Below are 19346 nucleotides of genomic sequence, written 5' to 3' on the forward strand. Positions count from 1 at the left end.
CTTGCTGAGCGTCCAGCTGCTGCTAGATGGAGCGGGAGGCCCTGAAATTTCATTTTTCGCTGAACTCCACAGATCATACAGCTAGTCCTGCTAACAAACATGCGTGGAAACTCTCAGAATGGCTTACTGTGACAGAGGAGGTCTGGAAGGGGTTTGTTCCTGACCAGTCACCCACCACGAGCTCTAGACGTGAGATGCTGTGTTCACTCAGGCTGGAGGCAGAAGACAACCCCAAGCTCCATCAAGGAGGGAAAACAATAGTGGTGACCAGGAAAGTGCTAGAGCCTGATGACTGAGGTGGTGAGGTAAGGTTATAAATAAGACTGCAGACAAGTCAGAAGCTCGGAGAATTAGTGATTCCTCCCCCAAAAGTCCTGGATTTGGTAGACGGTTAAATAATGCTAGGATATTGCAGGTCCAGGGTGATGGCACCTGAAAGCCTTAAATGTCACACAGTTTGTGCTGAGCCTATTTTCTTGGCTGGAGATATGATAGCATGAAATACCTGAGTTCCTTTCATATGAATTAATAGTTATTGGCTGCTCTAAGAAACATAGTCAATTTGTTAATTTTGTAGTCCAGTAGCCCAGTATGTCCCTAGAGGATGTTTGTGACTATACCAGGAATGTATCATTAAAAAAAAATTCATTTTCTTTTTGCAACTGAGCCAGAAAATGTCCAGCACTACTGCTGTCTCGGGAGACAACATATTCTGAACCTCCTACCTCCCTCATCTTGGTCCCTCAGCTCATCAAAGGAGGTTTCTGTCCTAAAGACTAGGAGGCTTATAAACTGGCAGCGGAGGGATCAAATCCCAGAGTTTGTGTCTAATTTCTGTGGTTTGAATGACTGACCCTACGAAATCTCGTGCTGAAACTTCATTCTCAGTGTGGGAGGTGGGGCCTGGTGACAGATGTTTGGGTTAAGGGGTGAATTCCTTTATGAATGGCTTGGTGCCTCCCCGCGAGAATGAGTGAACAAAAGGGCCTAGCATCTCCCCCCTTGAAGTTTCCTTTGCTGCTTCTCTCACATGTGATCTCAGCACAAGCCAGCTTCCCTTCACCTTCTGCCATGAGTGGAAACAGCCTGAGTCCTCCACCAGACGCCAGGAACAGCACCACGCGTCACGTACAGCCTACAGAACAGGTAGGACCATGAGCCACAGATCCTCTTTTCTCTACAAATTACCCAGCCTCAAGTATTCATTTATAGTAACACAGATGGATCAGGGCACTAATTTATAATGAAATAATTGCCAACATGTATATAAGGCATCGTATGTTCCGGGTACTGTGCTAATCACATGTATCTTTAGTTATTTTCATCAAAGCACCATGAGCTTACAGTATTGACATGCCCATGTTGAGAAACCTGGCCCTGGGAGAACCAAAACCATTTGCTAAAGGTTACAGAAATAGTGCATGTTAGACGTGAGAGTCATGCCCACCCACTCTGTCTGCAGAAACAGTCCCTGTAGTTAAGGCAGTTGGTTTCTTGCTCAATGTGAAGCATAATTCTGGCCCCATTAACATAATTATTTGCATTGAATATGGTTAATATTATGACACCAATTGCTTGGTTAACACTACCTCTTCATTTTAACCACTGACAAACCACACAAGGAGCTCAGAATTGCTCCCTCATTGCTCCAGAAAATAGCCCACTAGTGCTTGAGACACTGGGTTTGTCCTAACTGGCCTGCCCTCTCCACCAGTCCTGGGCCTCTTGAAAGCAACAATGCTATAAATTTAATATCATCATTTAGAATAGTGTCTAATATGTAAAGTCACCTAACACACATCAACTGAATAGGCTCCTGAAGGACTCTGATTATAGACTAGAATCTGTAGCTCAGAGAGGAGGCACAGACTCTGCTGCTCCCCTGAGCTTCAGTTCTGCCCATCCTCACCACTTCTACCCTCTCTGTTCTAAGTCACTGTTGACCATGCCCTTTAAAGCTCTCTGCCTTCCTAATGGTTGGCAATTTTATTTTTTATGAACATCATTAAAGGGAGATTCTTGTCTAGCTCAGATCTTTATTTTTTCTTTATCACTATTTTTTTTTTCCATTCTTGACAACTCCTCCAGAAATCAAAAACCCCTAACCTAAAGGGTGGATGAGGGAATCTCTACTTTCCAACCAATATAGCAACAGCAGACTTCTCAAAATATTTTAATTTCTGCCTTCAGGTAAGCCCTGGGATTTTGGGAGTTGAGTCTATAGTCTTTGTTGATTCTGGGGAAACCTAGATTTCATTAATCTTTCATTGCTCACATTTCTCTTCTCAACCCCTGTCAAATTACTATTTTCTTGACTTAAGTAAAGATAGGTGCCAGGAAAAAAAGTATATTTTATGTTTACCTTCCCAGCTGTTTTGATAGCTTTTACTTTTTCTCATTCCCCTCCAGCCAAGCCACTGGGCCAGGATGATTGCACATAAACCATTTCCTGAATCATAGGGTGATGTGATTGGTCACGCTGAAGTACAAGCACATTCTGACTGTGCAGAGCCGTTTCTCATGTACTAAGGTTGTGAGGCAGTATTGTGTAATGAAGCAAAACAAACAAATCCTCCTATGAAATAAAATGAAAATCCTGATGGAGTCTAGTTCAATCTCAGCAATGACATTATCTGCATATGGAATCCTAGAAAAGTTCCTTCAGCTTCAGATGTTCTTTCCCTTTTTTATAAAACGAAGGCACCATGGAGCTGGGTCATTATTTAATTACAGCAACAACAACCACCTATGTAAGGCATCTGTAATAGTGTCTGGCAAATAGGGGGTGTTCCGCTCATGTTAATGCCCTCTCTATTGGAAATGGGATATCAAAAATTCACGTTGTGTTAGCACTTTATCCTTTTTCACTATCCTAACCAACTATCTTTCTGCCTCCACTGAAACCTCCACTGAGGAGTAACTCCCCACTGCTGAGACAGTCTGTTTTAAGCCATCATGGTAGAGAGACAGTAACACTGGGAGCAGTGAGGGGTGTGTGTGTCTGGTGCAGGTGTGTCTCAGGCTCCCACTTTTGTATCTTCAGGATGGCCCAGTGTAAAGTCCTAATGTTCCTGTGGATATAACCCCACCATCCCTGAAAAGGGAAAGATTATGAACCCTCATATGCCTGAGAATATCATGATAAGGTTTGAAACAAGCGATAGATTACATTAGCCTCATAAATCACAAAGCACAAATTACTCTTGTATAATAGAATAATGGTTAAAAAGAAATGGCTTAAATTTGGGGTTTTGTTTAACTATTTTTTGCAGCATTTCCTTTCTGTTGTTCTACCCAAGTAAGAAAATGAGTGTGGCTAGTGGACTCTGCGATAACTCCCAATTATCCCCACCTCTTGGGGCTCACCGCCTTGGACTGTCCTCTCCCTTGGGTGTGGATGAGGTCTGTGACTTGCTTTTATCCAATAAAATAAGACAAAAGAGATGTCATAGCCATGACTGCAGTAGGTAGGATTGTATGTACGTCTTTCCAGAAGAATCTGTTGTTCTCTTGAAGGACGGTACCCAGACTAATTGCCTTATTCATAATCATTCAACAGACCAGAGCCTCTTGAGAGCCTTTCTTCTCCTTGGTGTGAGGCCCCCGTGTGTGGGCACGGTGGTGGGAAGCCTGCATTCCCAGGCTTGGCTTGATGCTGAACCAGCCACAGCTCCCTGTGGGTCTGCCTGCGCCTGCTGCCTGTCCTGAGTGGGGGCTTCACCCTTCTGCCTTCCCACTGGGTTCATCCCTGCTCTGGCTTTGGCACCGCAGTTCACTGGTGCTCAATGGCTGACTTACTATCTCACCTGTAGACTCCTGCATGCTTCCCAGCTTTATGCTGAGCTTTTCTTGTGCAGACTATCTATGGGGTAGGCCTCTTCAGCCTGACACCCTAAAGTCCTCCAGTGATCTGTCAGTGGTCTTGGCCTGGCGTTGACCATACTGATCTCCTTTCTTGAGTCCTATATTGCAAGGATAGGTGTATGAAACATTATAGTTTTTTTTTTTAAACTAGGTTCAAGAAAAACACCTGGTTTTCCCCAACTTTCCCTCTTAGGGTCAGTTGTTTTGCTAGTACCCCATAAACATGTTTATCATCCTAGCTTTTGTGCATCTTAAAAAATGATGAACAGGTGGCCCAACTAGTCATCCACATTTATGATACATTTGTGGAACAAAATATAGTCTTTTTTCTCCAATGTAGTTTAAACATTTTTTTTTTTTTTTTGTAGAGACAGAGTCTCACTGTACTGCCCTCGGTAGAGTGCCGTGGCGTCACACGGCTCACAGCAACCTCTAACTCTTGGGCTTACGCGATTCTCTTGCCTCAGCCTCCCGAGTAGCTGGGACTAAACATTTTTTTTTTCCACATAGGGTAAAGCATATACAATTAGACTATTTGCCTGAAGGTTTAATAGAAGACCTAGAGAGAAATTTAACACTCTTGTATTTAGGAAATTATATCAAAATATATAGATTCTTTTTCCTTTATGGTTAATGGATGATAAGCTGCTGCAGGCTTTAGTTTTGGAAGGCATATAAACCTTACAGCGTATGTAAGAAGCAAATGTAGGTGATGAAAGGTTGTCAAAAGTGAGCTGCATTATTACCGTGGAATGTCCTTTAACATGAGACGAATTGAATGCCAAGCTTTCCTAAACTGATGGTGCTCTGGATGGAGAGACTTAATTTACTCTCCAGTCTAGGGAGTGAAGCAGAAAAGTCGATGTGTGACCTTTCCTCTCTACCGCGCCTTCCACTCCAGTGTCCTGCCGGAAGGGGCTGTGAACCACACATCAATACACTTAGTGGTTTCTTGACCTGTCGCGGATCTGTGAAGAGGGCTGGCAATTAAAGACATTCGTCTGACTGGCCTAGACACATGTCTCCCCAGCCCTGATCAGGGCGCCCACCTACTTCATTGCAGGTCACCAGGCAGTAATAACTTTCAATCTTCACAGCACAAAGCTATCTTCAAACCAACCAAGAAGGAGAAAATGCTGTGGCTATTTTTTGTTTTCTAACCTATCCCTTGAGTCACTGATTCTTAAGAACAAAACAATTTTCCTCCTGATTGTTGTGTTTCTAAAAGTCTCGCTAATGGCTCACTCTCAAGTGGAGAAGAGTTTGATGTGTAGTCCCTGTGTACCTCCTTTAACTAGGTCATAGTGTACAAGAACTGTAATCACGGTTCCCATTTATTGAAGGCACCATGCCAGGCATGATGCTTGCTATACGTTTTCCTTAATACCCACAACTTCTTTATAATGTAGGTATTAGTATTTTTCTTTCACAACAAGAAAATGAAAGCTCTGAAAAGTCAAGTGCTCAGTCCAAATATATGAGGGTAGCAGTTTGTTTGCACTGGGCAAGCTCAAACGTCATCTGGTACATGAATTATGCTCCAGTGGTGGGTAAAGCTTGGTACAGAGCTGCAAAAATGCTTGTGTCCATGTAAAAAGAACCATAGGATTTCACCTTTTTAAGCAATGGAGGTGGCAATATGCACATTGGAAAAAAACAGTGGTTATTGAAACATTTGTCTATTCAGTAAAAGTGAAAAACACTTAGGTATAATCACATTGCTTACTTTTGAGCAAGTTTGAGATATGATACTAAGTTCTTTTTTTTTAATGAATATATACAAAAAAACTACAGGAAAATGTATAGACTCACATATTTGGTGAGTCTAACAAACCTTCAACACCAACTCAAAGACGTTGCACATTCACGTCAGGCACGTGGGTTCTGTTCATCCTCCTCAGCTGTGGCGGAAACTTTCTGCTCCATACATTTTTCATGAAAGGGAAAAAATTAACTATTCTTTCCAAGAACTGATTTCTTCTTCTGATGCTCTTCCACCACCAAAACCGATAGGACTGTTTCAACCTCCCAAGGAACATCTGCCAGTGGTTTGGCAGAAGCTAGTCCTTGAAGTCAGATTCCTTCAGTGCTGTGGCAGATGGAGTGACTGACCCAGTTCCTCCCACACTGCTGTTCTCACGCCCTCTGCTTTGGTGCTTTAGTGCTTTGGTGTTTCCACCAGAGAGGCAGAGTTTGTTTCCTTTCCCCTCACTCTGGGCTTGTGTCAGCCTCTGCGCTAACTTAATTTGATACAGGTAGGGCCTCTCCTGTGCCTGTGCAGTGGAGAGGAATTTCTGTCATGGTCATGGAAGGACTGTGCCTGGCAGCCAGCAGGTCCTGCAGGATGACACATAAGCAAAGGAGAATGACACCGGCTGATCCACTAACACCTGGACAGGACATCTTTGCTGAGTTTTCTGTGCCACAGACCTTTTGGGGTTGTTTGTTACGCAGCAAGAGGAGTCTGTTGCAAATTTCTTGCAGCACTTTCCAGAGTCTGATCTCTCCTGATTCTTTTGCTTCCTCTTCACCCAGTGGTGATTCCCTCCCTTCCCCCCACCAGTGACTTCCACAGGCTGGTAGCTCCTGAGCATGCCGTGCCAGCTCATGTCATTTTCCTGCTAGCCTGCATGCCTGTGAGTGATTTTCTTCAGCTTGTGGGTACCTCCTCCTCGCAGAGAAGATGCTAACCACAGGGCTTGAGCAATGGCTTTGGAAGGCAAATGGCCCTGCAAGGTAGACACAGACCTAGCCAGGGGCCAGGGGCTAGAGGCTTAGGGGCCATCTAAGCTCAGGGGCACATCACTGTTCCAACCTCAGTATTCCCATCCAGAAAATATGGGTAATGGTATCTCATAGGGTTTTTATGAAGATTATATGTATTTAAGTCATTTGCTGTTCTAGTTTAATTTGCTGAATGAGATTTTCTAAAGTAAAGTATTTTTTACATAGAAAGGTCATGTTATCTTGGGAATTACTTATTCCCATCTGCCTCTTTCCTGTAACTCTGTTCTCCAAATGCACAATACTCTGTACTGCATTGTGATTACCGAGAACAAAACACTGCAGGGAGGAAAACTTTCCTTATTCACTGCTGTTGGCACATAGTAGGGCCACGGCTTTCTTATTCTAACTGAACTTGGCACCTGAATTATTTTCTCTCAATGCCCCATCTGAAGATCCAAATTTCCTCATGCAAACTTCACCATTTATGCTCCATTTCAAGCCTCTCCATCCTTCCCTCTGTGCTTTCTGTTTACTTCTTGTAAGGAGGAACATTAATCATTTTTGTATGTTTTCCTCCGACGGAACATGATGGACATGATTATTCGTATGTAGGAGTAAACAAACCCAGCTTGTTTCCTTCTGGGAACCAATAAACCTAGAAGCTATTAATTTAGACTGGAGAACAGAAGTTTCAAGAGCTTTTCCATTTTTATTGATACAGTCCCTGTAATTCCATTGTATTACATTTGGGAAATTACATGAGAGTCCTCTTGTGGCTAATTTAACACCTATTCTAGCGTGGGAAGGTCTTTTATTTTTAACTTTTAAATTAAAAAAAATTGTTACCATCAGTGCATACATCTTACTCTTTTTTCCATGGAAGAGAAGATAAAATTAAATTTATCTCACAAGAATTAAAGGTAGGTTTAATTAACCTACCAAGTCAAAGGTCGGTTTTAGGTAGCGGTGCACCATCTAAACCTTCAAGAAGACTGGGTTGTGACTGAGTGAACTTCACCATTGACACACTTTTGCAATCTTCTGGTATCTATTTCTCTGCACACATTATGAAGATATAACACTTATGTTTTTCATAGCTTTATGATATTTCTGAAGCAAATAGTTACTTCTGCAGAAGTAAGCACGGTGTATACAGTAGGAAAGCGACCCCGTTTTGAAGTCAAAGCATTGGGCATTGGGAAATTTACTCATTAACTATATGAATTAAAAAAAATCCTCTCTGAGCCTCACTTTCTCAAATATAAACTGGAAATAATAATATAGACTTTTGGACCAAAGGTAAAATAATCAAAATATATTAGGTTATTTCATTTGAATAATATCCGGGTGGGTAAAAACACGGTGGAGCTCATCTCTCCATCACTGGGGGACAGATGGAGCTGTGGCGGCTGCCTCTAGCTTGGCTTCAGTGTAAATGCCAGCTGTCCATTCCCTGTGCTACCTTAAGGAAGTCATTCATTTCTGCAACCTCAGGTTTGTCAGTTATGAAGAAGGACAGGCTGGGTATGGTGGCTCATGCTTGTAATCCCAGCACTTTGGGAGACCGAGGCAGGAGCATGGCTTGAGACCAGATCAAAGTCAGCCTGGGCAATGTAGTGAGACCCTGTCTCTAGAAATACTGGAAAAATTATCTATGTGTGGTTATATATGCCTATAGTCCAAGCTACTTGAGAGACTTGAGTGGAAGGATTGCTTGAGTCCCGGAATTTGAGGTTACACTGAGCTATGATGATGCTACTGCACTGTAGCCTGCATGACAGGGCAAGAGCTTGTCTGGGTGGACAAAAAGGACAATTATTAAAAGTTATATATGTCAGACGATATTATTATCAATCAATAGCATTCCTTTCCACAACAGCTTTATTAAGATATAATTCATACACCACAGAGTTCACCTGTGTCCGGTGTTTAATGCCTTTTGTTATTCTCACGGAATTGTGCAATCCTCACTGCGATATAATTTTAGAACACTTTCATTACTCTCAAAAAGCATTTTACTTTTCCACCAGCGATACATGAAATTCCAACTTCTCTGCATCCATCCTGACCCTTGTTTTTCTGTTGTTTCTATTTTAGTCAGTCTTGTGGGGGGAGAGGTGGGATCTCTTTGTACTTTTGATTCACGTCTCCTTGCTTTCTAATGAAGCTGAGCATCTTTAGATGTGCTCGGTACCCACTGGTATATCTACATTGGTGAAATAGTTATTAACGCGCTCGTTTTCCTAATTCTATGTTTTGCCACTCTGTTTGTTGCATAAGTTGTTAACTGGCATTTATGACAAATAACCAAACTTCTCTGGTAAAGGTCTAACTTCAAGCTTGGTGACATAAAAAGTACAGGGTTTGGGAGTTAGGCAAACCTTGCTGATTCTGTGTTGTTTGCAAATCACCCAACCTTTTCTGAGCATCAATGTGTTTTTCTGTAATAATACTCTCCTTACTAAGATGGTAAGATTAGGGAGATGGGGCATTAGGGAAGGGGATCTGTGTCAAAGCATGGCCAAGAACATCATAGGAGATGAATAAAATGTTGCTGCTATCTTTTCTTACTTGGGGCTTGGGTATGAATATAGAAATACAGTCATATGAATTACTAGGCAACATTTGGTTCTAATTCTACTCTGCCCAAGCTTGGGTGTGTTTTGCAGCACTTGGCTGTACTTTGGGGCGGCTCTAGACATTGGTGGTGAGGCATTAAGAAGGCACAATTGAGTGACAGTGCATATCCGTCCCAGCCTCCTCCGGGTTCAGGATAGAAAGCTGTGCAGTGCAGTCAGAATTCTTGGTTGTAAATTGAAACAGAAAATAAATGTAGCCAGTAAAGGTTGGGAGTTTTCAGAGTTCTAATGAGGGGCTGAGAGAATGGCCAGGCCTAGGAACCAAGGAGGTTCTGCAGCAGGGGGCATGGCCGATTGTGAAGCCACCGCTAGTATGACCATCACCATATGTGCTCTGTAGTCACCGCTTTGAATTCCCAGCTGCCTGGCCTCTGTCCCACTCGCTCCCTATCTGTAGCTTTGGCTACATCTGGAGTCAGATGGTGCCTGGGCCCAGGTCACCTCCCGCCTCCTGGCTGCTCAAAGCAGGGAGGGATCATCTGCTCCCTGAGGGTTTCGCAGAAAAAAGATGGGGGCCTGCCTCTCCCAAGAGCAAACAATAACAGTCTTCCCGACAGGAAGAGGGTCCATCTCAGAAGTCCCCAAATGACACATATCCAGCAAAGGACGCTAGTGTGTATGTGGGGTGGGGGGTGTCAGGTGAGTAGGTGAAGAAGTGAGTAAAATGATCACATCTCTCTTTACATAAACACAGAGATTCACCATGAAAAGGCGATTACGTGGCTTCCTCAGGTTTGTAAACTTCACGTTACACCTGATGTTTTCTAGCTCTTTCTACTCCGTCAAGGGTTTTACTTTCTTGCGATTCACTGAAAAGGGAAATTGAAGTGACTGTGGGAAGACACATCAGATTCGCTCTGCAGTCAAAGCTCTGGTTTTCCAGGTAATGAGGTGATCTCAGAGCCTCCCCTTGGCCACATCCTCACCTTTCCTGTCACCTGCTGTTGAGGTCACCTCCTGCCAGGTCTGTCTGTCTCCTTCCCGTGCTGTCCAGACACGATAGAGCAGCCCGAGGACCTGCTGTGTCATTGCTATGTCCTGCCAGCCCTGCCCCATCTCTTCCTGGCTGACTGCTACTTAATAGCCTAGGCCTGAGCTCGCACATCACCTCCTGTCTGAAACCTCTCCGGATTTTCTCCTGGCCGTGGTTGCTTCTTCACGTGTTAATTATATGATTTAATTACTTGTGTGGGCAGCTTCTCCTCCCTTAGACTCCGACTTCCTCAAAGGCTGACAATGACTCATTAGCACTTGTCTCTCTTTGTCACACACCACCCCCCAGTCACCCAGCAGAGAAGGTGGCTCTCGCTGCACATTCAACTCAGGTATATTAAACACAATAATTAATTACTGTCAAGGACGGTAACCATTGAGATGCCTTCGCTTTTCCCAGGTCCAGTGCACAGGTTTCCACTTGCTCTCCCTAGGGGTGAGGCTGTACCTGGTCGCTCACCAGCTCCTTCACTCTCTCAATCAATTTTAGATACCACCAGCAACAGCTTAATTTGGCAGTCCAAGGACAATTTCCCATTGACGAGTCTTCTAATTCTTCCTTTCTGCTTTCATGTAAACATTTGCACTTGCTGACACAACTTCTACTTAGCATTTATTTCCCTTTTTTTACCAAATTAGGGTAGTTATTGCCTTATTTGCATACAAGACTCACCACTTGAGAAGTGTTCACAAATCACAATAATTAATACTTACTCGCACTCCATATCACCTATCTACAAAGCAATTTAAATTTATTAACCAAGTCGGCTAATTGGTAAACAAGTATAAACCATTGCCACGGTTACAGAGAGCGGGAAATTGAGACGTGGAGGCACTAAGAGATTTGTCTAAGCCATTCTGCAAATGAATCGAGGAGAGAGAGCTTCCACTAGGCAGTCGTTGGCTCTCAGCCACACGTCTAGACTACTGGCAGGCCCAGGCTGCACAGCAATGGGGAGCAATTTGCTATGCAAATCAGGTAATTACAGACATAAATACTCACTGCCTCCCGCCATGTCTGTTGGCCAGAGACGGCCCTTTTAAAGCCAGGTCTCGAAGGACTGTGTTAGCAAACTCAGTAGTACCTTCAGGCTCAAACTCAATAGCAGATAAACTGTTAGCCAGTGAATCCTGTCTGCCCCTGCGTTATGCAAGAATATCTGAGCTCGCAAATTCAGCATTGTCTTTAGTGAACCCCTCTTGTCATTTTGTCTTTGAGAAAAATAAATGCATTCATTACATTATCGGTAATTTAAAGAAAACTTTCGTTATGCTCCTCCATGGTAGGCATTTGGGGGAAAAAGGTAAGGAAGACATTGGCTTCTGCTGTGGGTTGGGTGCCCTTGTGTGCATGGAACTCTTCCCAGAAGAGCTCTGGGTGGTGTTATCAGTTTTGTTTACAAATGGAGTCCACAACAGAGCAGGACAGTTCCAAGGATCAAAGAGAGGAATGAACACTTGACCATTCCAGCTTCGGTGAGTGTGAACTCAGATCTCATGTGTACCATGAAGTGTACAGAGCAGAGGTCAAAGGGACCGATTCTCACCAAGGAAAAATGTCTCAGCCACCAACACTGGACTAAATTTCCATGGCTAATAAGGAGAGCCGCGGTCTCCAGCACTGTCGATGAGCTAGTCACGGTTCCACAGACCACACACTTCCAACCACTGCTATCAAGGGTGGACATGCAGGCCAAGAGGAGGACGAAGCCCACGCTTGGTGTCTTAAGTCCTTACTCACTGCCTTTCCCCACTCCCCTGCTCTGCAGTAGAGGAAACATCCAGCTGCACTCAGAAGGTTACTAATACCTGGGGTATGTTCTGTTCTTCTGGAATTCTCTGCAAGGCTCGCTACTTACTTGTCTGTGATGGACACATTTAGGAGAAAATAATCATTCTGTAGGTAGGAGATTTGGGACATTGCTTGTTGCAATTAAATTTTTCCTCCACCGTCCAAACCTAAGACTATGGGTGCCTAAGTGTCTCAGGGGACACAGAAAGAGAAAGACACAGAAAAAAGGTGAACAAAGAGAGAGAAACATAAGTTATACACAGACAGCGTTATTCCTATTCATTCTGCTAAGTGCAGGCTAGGGAAGTGGGGAGTGGAGTGAGCAGTGGACACCTCCCTGGCTGTAGCAAGTTTTAAATGAGGAGAATGGCCTGACAGACAGGGGCACCCACCTGGAGCCTGGCCAATGCTTAGCCCTCTCTAGGCTTCAGTCTCTCCAGAAATCTCAGCCCTACTTCCAGCCCTGAAGATCCTGGGACTATGTCTTGTTTAGTGAGGATGAACTGCAAGGGCAGTGCTGAGGGTGGATACAGATGAGGGGTCCGAACACAAGTTTCTGGGGACATTCCTGCCCAAACACAGATTCTGGCTCTGCAGCTTGCTGGCCACGTGTTGTGGGACAAGTTATTTACACTGTTCTCTGCCTATCTTTCTTCACCTGTAAAAGAGGGGCAATAAGAGTGACTTCCATGAAATATTTCTGTGGAAATTGGAAAACTAATAAATCATCTAGAGCAGCGGTTCTCAACCTGTGGATCGTGACCCCTTTGGGGGTCGAACGACCCTTTTACAGGGGTCGCCAAAATACATCCTGCACATCAGATATTTACTTTACGATTCATAACAGTAGCAAAATTGCAGTTAGGAAGTAGCAACGGAAATAATTTAATGGTTGGGGGTGACCATGACATGAGGAACTATATTGAAGGGTCACGGCATTAGAAAGGTTGAGAAGCGCTGATCTAGCTAGAGCAATGCCTGGTGTCTAACAAGCCGTCTCTGAGAGTCCTTGTTATTACTGGGCTCGTGGGTCACATCCTCTCAGCCACCTGAGGGCAGGACTGGGAGGTGCTGTGGTTCCTGGCTGGATCCCTAGGATGTGGCACTGGGTCAGTTCTCGCAGGCACTGGCTGGATGGCTGAGCAGGTCATTGAAGGGATTATATGTAGACCATGACTTGATTCCAGAGCTCTGTTAATGGTTCAACGCTGGCCCCACCATCATCTTACTTTATGGAAGGACCCGCATGTCTCAGTATCTTATCCTACCAGGGCAGCCACACTAGATGGTTGTTCTCCAATGAAGCACAGACCTGACCTCCAGGGAGGTAGGTCCTGAACATCTGATCTAAGTTTTCAGGCACACTTGGGATGATGTGGGCCCAGTTCTGTTTGGCATCTGTGACTGAGAGTGCCTTCCCCATCTCACTGCAGGCCAGGAAGGAGGCAGAGGTTGGCATGAGCAGCCAGCAAGGGGCTGTCGGGAAGGCATTGCGTTAGCAGATCAGGAAGGAAGGAGTGTTTCTTAGCTGTGAGCATCTCTGCACCATTTGTTTCTGGTATGGATGTTACATTTGTGGCTCTAAAAATGATATGGGGGGTTGAATTAAAAATGGAAATTAGGAGGGGGCTTTTCAGCACTACTGAATACATACTACTCTGGTCTCAGGGAGAGTTGGAGTGAATCTGATGGGTGTTTTGGGAATACAGTTAAAAACATAAAGTCCAGAAAGCAATCATATTTAAATAAAATTATGACCACCCAGAAATAAATATAAGGAGGCAAATGTTACTCTCTGTGACAACTTGAGAACACTTCATCTCTTACAGTGCAGGACAAAACCATCTCCTTTGATTTTTTCCTTTTGCAGATTAATTTTTTGTTATTAAGAAGACAGATAGTACACAATCAACACTTCAATCTGAATAACGGTGAAGGCAGCCGATTAATTTAAAATGAGAGAACTGCACTGGAATGAACTTACCTGGCAAGGAAAGGCTCATGTATCATGAAGAGAGAATTGGATTAAAATGGGCAAGGTTTGTAATAAAACTAAAGCATCAGGCGTCTGGGAATTCAGCCAAGGAGATGCTCATAGCTCCCATTTTTCATGAGGCATAAATAGAATTATAAGGTGTCCTGTATGAGGTGTTTCTGTTAGGTAGGGCCCTGTTGGAGGATGAAAATGAGAGTTTTAAAAATTAAGATGTGTTTCTATTCACTTGTGAAGTTCATTATGGTGTATGTACATGGAGTGTGTTTGCTCCATTTCTGCAGGACTGTTACATAAAGAAAGCTTCATGTGGCTGAATGAAACATTCTTTGAATGTGTGAGATAAATAACACTGTACTGACCAGCCACGGATAGGACCAATGATATGGTGCGATCTTGTATATTTGAGATATTGGGGTGGGGGGGTGTTTAGCTAAACAGAACAGGCATTATTCATATAGAGCAATCACCTTGAGAGGCTGTACATGTTCATTATAATGAGACAATCTCTCTATGGCATGTGTTGACAGTATACACTGTAATTTAAAAATGTGTGTTTATTCTCATTTCCACTATTAAAAATGTATGCATATTCCCAATGATAAATACTCCTAATTTTTTCATGTATTTCTTTGTCTTCAACATCTGCCTATGCGTTGTTTTTCTTTGTTTCATGTAAGTATAATTATATCATAAAGAGCCTTTTACACCAAAATTTCTCAATTTAGCATACATCATTAGTAAGTTCCGTGATGTTGCACATTTTGAATGCCTTTTTATTAGTAGGTAGTAGTCAGTTAAATAATAAACTACAGTTTAATTAAGGATTTCTCTAACTTTTTGCTTCTACAATGCAGCATCCTCTCACCAGTGGAAGTCTAGTCTGAAGATGGTTTACTTTGTAGCCAGCCAGAAGACTTTCACAGACTTCCATACTCTTTATCTGGTCTAGAAAGCGTTTTGAATTTTTTTGCTGTTTTTCTTTTCTTTTCTTTTTTTTTTTTTTTTAACTTAATAAACTCTTTAAATTTTACTGGGCAGCCAAATAGGTAAGCTGCTTTTGGAAGCACAGCTACTGCTCTGTTCTTGAGCAAACAAGTCTTTCCCATAAAACCTTCTTGAGTTGACCACAGACATCATGTAGGATTAGAACACCAGAGCATAAAAGCAAAGGACACAGGACCAGGAAACTTTGCTGAAAGAGGAGACTTGACTGGTGATAAAATGTAGAGAAAGACGCATTTGCCTTCTTTGAATGGGTCACTGGTGTGTTCTCAGGTGGGAAGACCCCACCACCACTTCACGTGCCCCACTTTAGAGATGGTTAGGAGGAGGGTTTTCAAGACACTTGGTAAGACTATGGAGTTTTTACTTATATAAGGCAACGGCAACAGGAACATAGTCTGTCCCAGATGTGAACCTCGAAGCCCCAGTATTACTGACAGCCTCTTTATGGGGGCAGGGCAACACATGCCAGAGGTACAGGGGATCCCAAAGGAACAGCCCCAGATCTGAGGTGTCCAGTGGCCAGGGCAGGAGGCCAGCAAACCATGAAACTGCTCAACTACTCAGCTGATAAAACTCCCTATGATGTAAGAGAGCTGAATTGCTTTTTTGTTTATTCCAACCAAAAAGACTGTAATGATCCAGGAGTACTAGGTTTTGCTAGCATGAGGGAAAGGAGAGAGTATCCAAGGAAAACAATGGTAAAGAAAGGTAGTCACCAAGACAAGAAGAGACCAATGGACAGAAGCTACAGAAAAGCAGACAGATCTATGCGTAGAAGGGAGAGGGAAAGAATAACATTCCGTGGGGCTGCTCTTGATATCCCTTGTAAAAAAAAATGAAGCTTAGACCTGTTACATTTCTAATGTAATGTAAAGCATTGATCAGGTAGTGAAGGCAGGAATCGAGCCCAGATCTGGCCATTCCATGCTTTTCCTATCATATATTTTCCTTCATCTCTGCTCATAGGAAGTCCAAATGCCCAGCTCAGGACACCTCTGCAATGATGGGTTCACACATTAAATATTCTGTAAGGACAATCTCTTCAATCCATGTTGAAAGCCAACATTAAAAAATTTGTATCCAAAAACAAAAGAAAGTTGGAATTCATCTGTTTAAAGGTCTAACAATTGCCTCAGGATGGAAACAAGAGACAGATATTTAATGCAGCACAACGTAGATAACTTATGGGGAGAAAATTTCCCAGGATTTTATATTCTTTCATTGAAAACCCTAAGCTGAGCTTCTTTACATGAACTTTGGTGGGACAGGATATTTTTAATATGGATTTAATTCTGGAAATAGATGGTAACTTGTCACCTGCACCTCAGAGTTCTGGCAGTTGTTGTTCCGTAAAATGCTTGCCAAGTGAGGACACAGGGAATTCTTGCGAGGAAATCACTCACTTTGTCGACTTCTACCTGGAGCAATGTGCACTCTGGGAACCAAAACTCAAATACGTTTTTCTGGGAGAAAAAAAAAACTGCATTACAAGTTTCTGTTGTTCTATCATTCTTGACATCCAATCATGGATTTAGATTGAGTCATTATAAAAAATTGAGTTATTTTGTCTGTTGTAAACTTCAACCTGATTAATCATACGTTTGTCAAGGGACTGTGGAGCCATATGGGTGATGACTCTTTGAATTGTGTTGGTGTTTAGCTACATAAACTTGAATTATTTGTATGTGTGATTAAGAGGGAAGAAAAGGAACCGAACAGTAATTTAGCATTTATAATCTGCTACTCAGAATGCAAGAGGATTTATAACCATTACCTCATTCCGTTCTCACAACAATCTCATGAAGAAAGCAGATAAGCACCACTTTCTAGACAAGACAAATGAGCTTCTGAGAGGGCAAACAACACAGCTAAGGCCGGACAGCCTTGGACTTAAACCCACGTATTTGACTTCCCAGCCACTGCTCATTCCTCTTCTATCCGGTAATCTAAGACTGGAATCTGGTTCTTGAGATTCCCCAAATATGTTAAGAAATAGAAATTAAAAATATACAATACAATAAAATGATGCTCTAATAAAGTATACTTTAGGGAAGTGGAGTTTGTATTACTAAAATATTCATGATAGTAAACACATAACCCTTTTAAAAATTAATTCCCAGTTTGGTATCAGATAAATAAAAGATTATATTTTCCTCTACAAAACATAATTATGAATCAATTAAAAAAAAACTTCCAAATGAAGCTGAGAATTTGGGCAAGTTAGCACAAGTCCTTGAGTGTTTTAATATTTCATTTCTAAAATAAGGAAAATTTACCTACCCCTAAATTGTCTTAAAGACCTAGTACATTGCTGACTGGTAGGTTTTCAAAAATGCTGAACATTTTAACATCTGTGTAGCCATGTGACTTACTTGCAAGATATTAAACCAAAAAAGTTAGAAATAAATCATCTGAAATAAACTTAATCAAGTTTTAAAAAACCAAATACATTTCAATAATTCCTTTTAATTCTTCTCTGGTAAAGTTCAGAAAATTCCGGGCAAGAAAATCTCAAAAATGAAAACCATGGTGTTGCTCAGAAAGGCTGAAGTAGAGATTGGACGTGCCTTCCAGGGGTTTTCAAATGCATGGAGATTGCAAAAGAATCTCTCATGGTTTTTAAAATTTCGTCCATCAGAGCTCTTGAGGCTGGAGGTTGTGGCATCTGCAGGTTAGAAATTTGAGTTTGGAGCTCCAGCCAGGGTGATCGAGGTTGTTTGCAATGACAATCTGGGGAAGAAGGTCTTTGTTAAATGCAACACCAGTGACACCACTGGGGATGTTAAGAAGCTGATTTCAGCCCAAACTGGCACCCTGGTGGAACAAGATTGTCCTTAAGAAGTGGTACATGATTTTTAAGGACCACGTGTCTCTAGGGGACTATGAAGTCCATGATGGGATGAACTTGGAGCTTTATTACCAATAGAGCAGAATTTCTTCACCCGCTCTACCGTTCTTTCCTCCCACACTGGTATGGAGGCTTGTTTTTATTTATTTATTTATTTATTTATTTATTTATTTATTTATTTATTTATTTATTAAATCATAGCTGTGTACATTGATATAATCATTGGGCATCATTCACTATGGAGGCTTGTTTTTAAAAACTCACATTAGAAAGGAGTTGCCAACAGCCAGGAGGGAATAGGCCCAAGTGTTATTGTGACGACTGCAATACATATCTCACCCAGGACTCTCCATCTGTGAGAAAGACACGCTTCAGGGGGAGGAAGCACAAAGAGAATGTGAGGGAACTATCAGGAATGGATGGAAGAGCAGGCCCAGAGCCTGACTGACACCCAGGACTCTCCATCTGTGAGAAAGACACACTGCAGTTGGAGGAGGCACAGGAGAAGGTGAGGGTCTACTGTCAAAAATGGATACAAGAGCAGGCCCAGGGCCTGATTTACAAAACAACAGCTTCATTTCAACAAGGAAAACTACCTCCTACTCCGTTCTCTGCTCCTCCTCCTGCAGGGGCGATGATTCCACCTCCACCCAATCTTCCGGGTCCTCCTCATCCTGGGATGATGCCAGTGGGACCTGTTCCTGGAATGAGGCCACCCATGGGAGGTCACATGCCAATGATGCCTGGGCCCCCAGAGATGAGACCTCCTGCTGGTCCCATGTTGGTGCCCACTGGTCCTGGAATGACTTGACCAGACAGATAAAGGTAGAGGGGAGTTTTCTTTATGTCAGTTTCATATGCCTCGTTCTGTTTCACCTGGAGATCATGGTGCTGTGAGTATGGGTGTTTTCTTAATAGCACGGTGAGAAGACCTGCTCTTCCTTCCTCTCAAAGACTAGTAGCTTTGAAGGGAAGAAGTAAACCCCCCAAAGGGGCAGTTTTCATTTATATTGTGAAATGTGAAAATAAAACTGTTAAGTATTTTCGTTAAAAAATAATATAAAATAAAATAAAATAAAATAAAATAAAAACTCACTTTTAATGTGGAAGTTACCGGAAGTGAGGCTGTGCAGGTAATGCAGCCTGCTGGGTGGGAGCCTGCTGGGTGCTGTAGGCTGGTGGGCTGATGGGGTGGCAGATGAGGAGGAAGACCCTGATTTTGAGGAAGAAAATGAAGAAATTAGAGGAGGTGCAGAGGTGGACAGGGTAAAAGACAGAGACTTTTTTCTGAAGAATTGAGATATATGTGAAACTTAGTAAATGTAGAATGTAAACGTCTTAACACAATAACTAAGAAAATGCCAGGAAGGCTATGTTAACCAGTGTGATGAAAATGTGTCAAACAGTCTATAAAACCAGTGTACGGTGCCCCATGATTGCGTTAATGTACACAATTATGATTTAATTAAAAAAAAAAAGAAT

At 42.6% G+C, this 19346-nt stretch overlaps 2 pseudogenes; both read left to right on the forward strand.

The window, feature by feature from the left end:
• The first annotated feature begins 969 nt into the window (after window positions 1–969).
• On the forward strand, window positions 970–17942 carry LOC128560277 (ubiquitin-like protein 5; annotated as a pseudogene).
• A 47-nt stretch (window positions 17943–17989) lies between these two features.
• LOC128560279 (U1 small nuclear ribonucleoprotein C-like) lies at window positions 17990–18687 on the forward strand (annotated as a pseudogene).
• The last annotated feature ends 659 nt before the right edge of the window (window positions 18688–19346 follow it).

The sequence above is a fragment of the Nycticebus coucang genome, chromosome 11 (assembly GCF_027406575.1).
Source record: "Nycticebus coucang isolate mNycCou1 chromosome 11, mNycCou1.pri, whole genome shotgun sequence".
Taxonomy (NCBI): domain Eukaryota; kingdom Metazoa; phylum Chordata; class Mammalia; order Primates; family Lorisidae; genus Nycticebus; species Nycticebus coucang.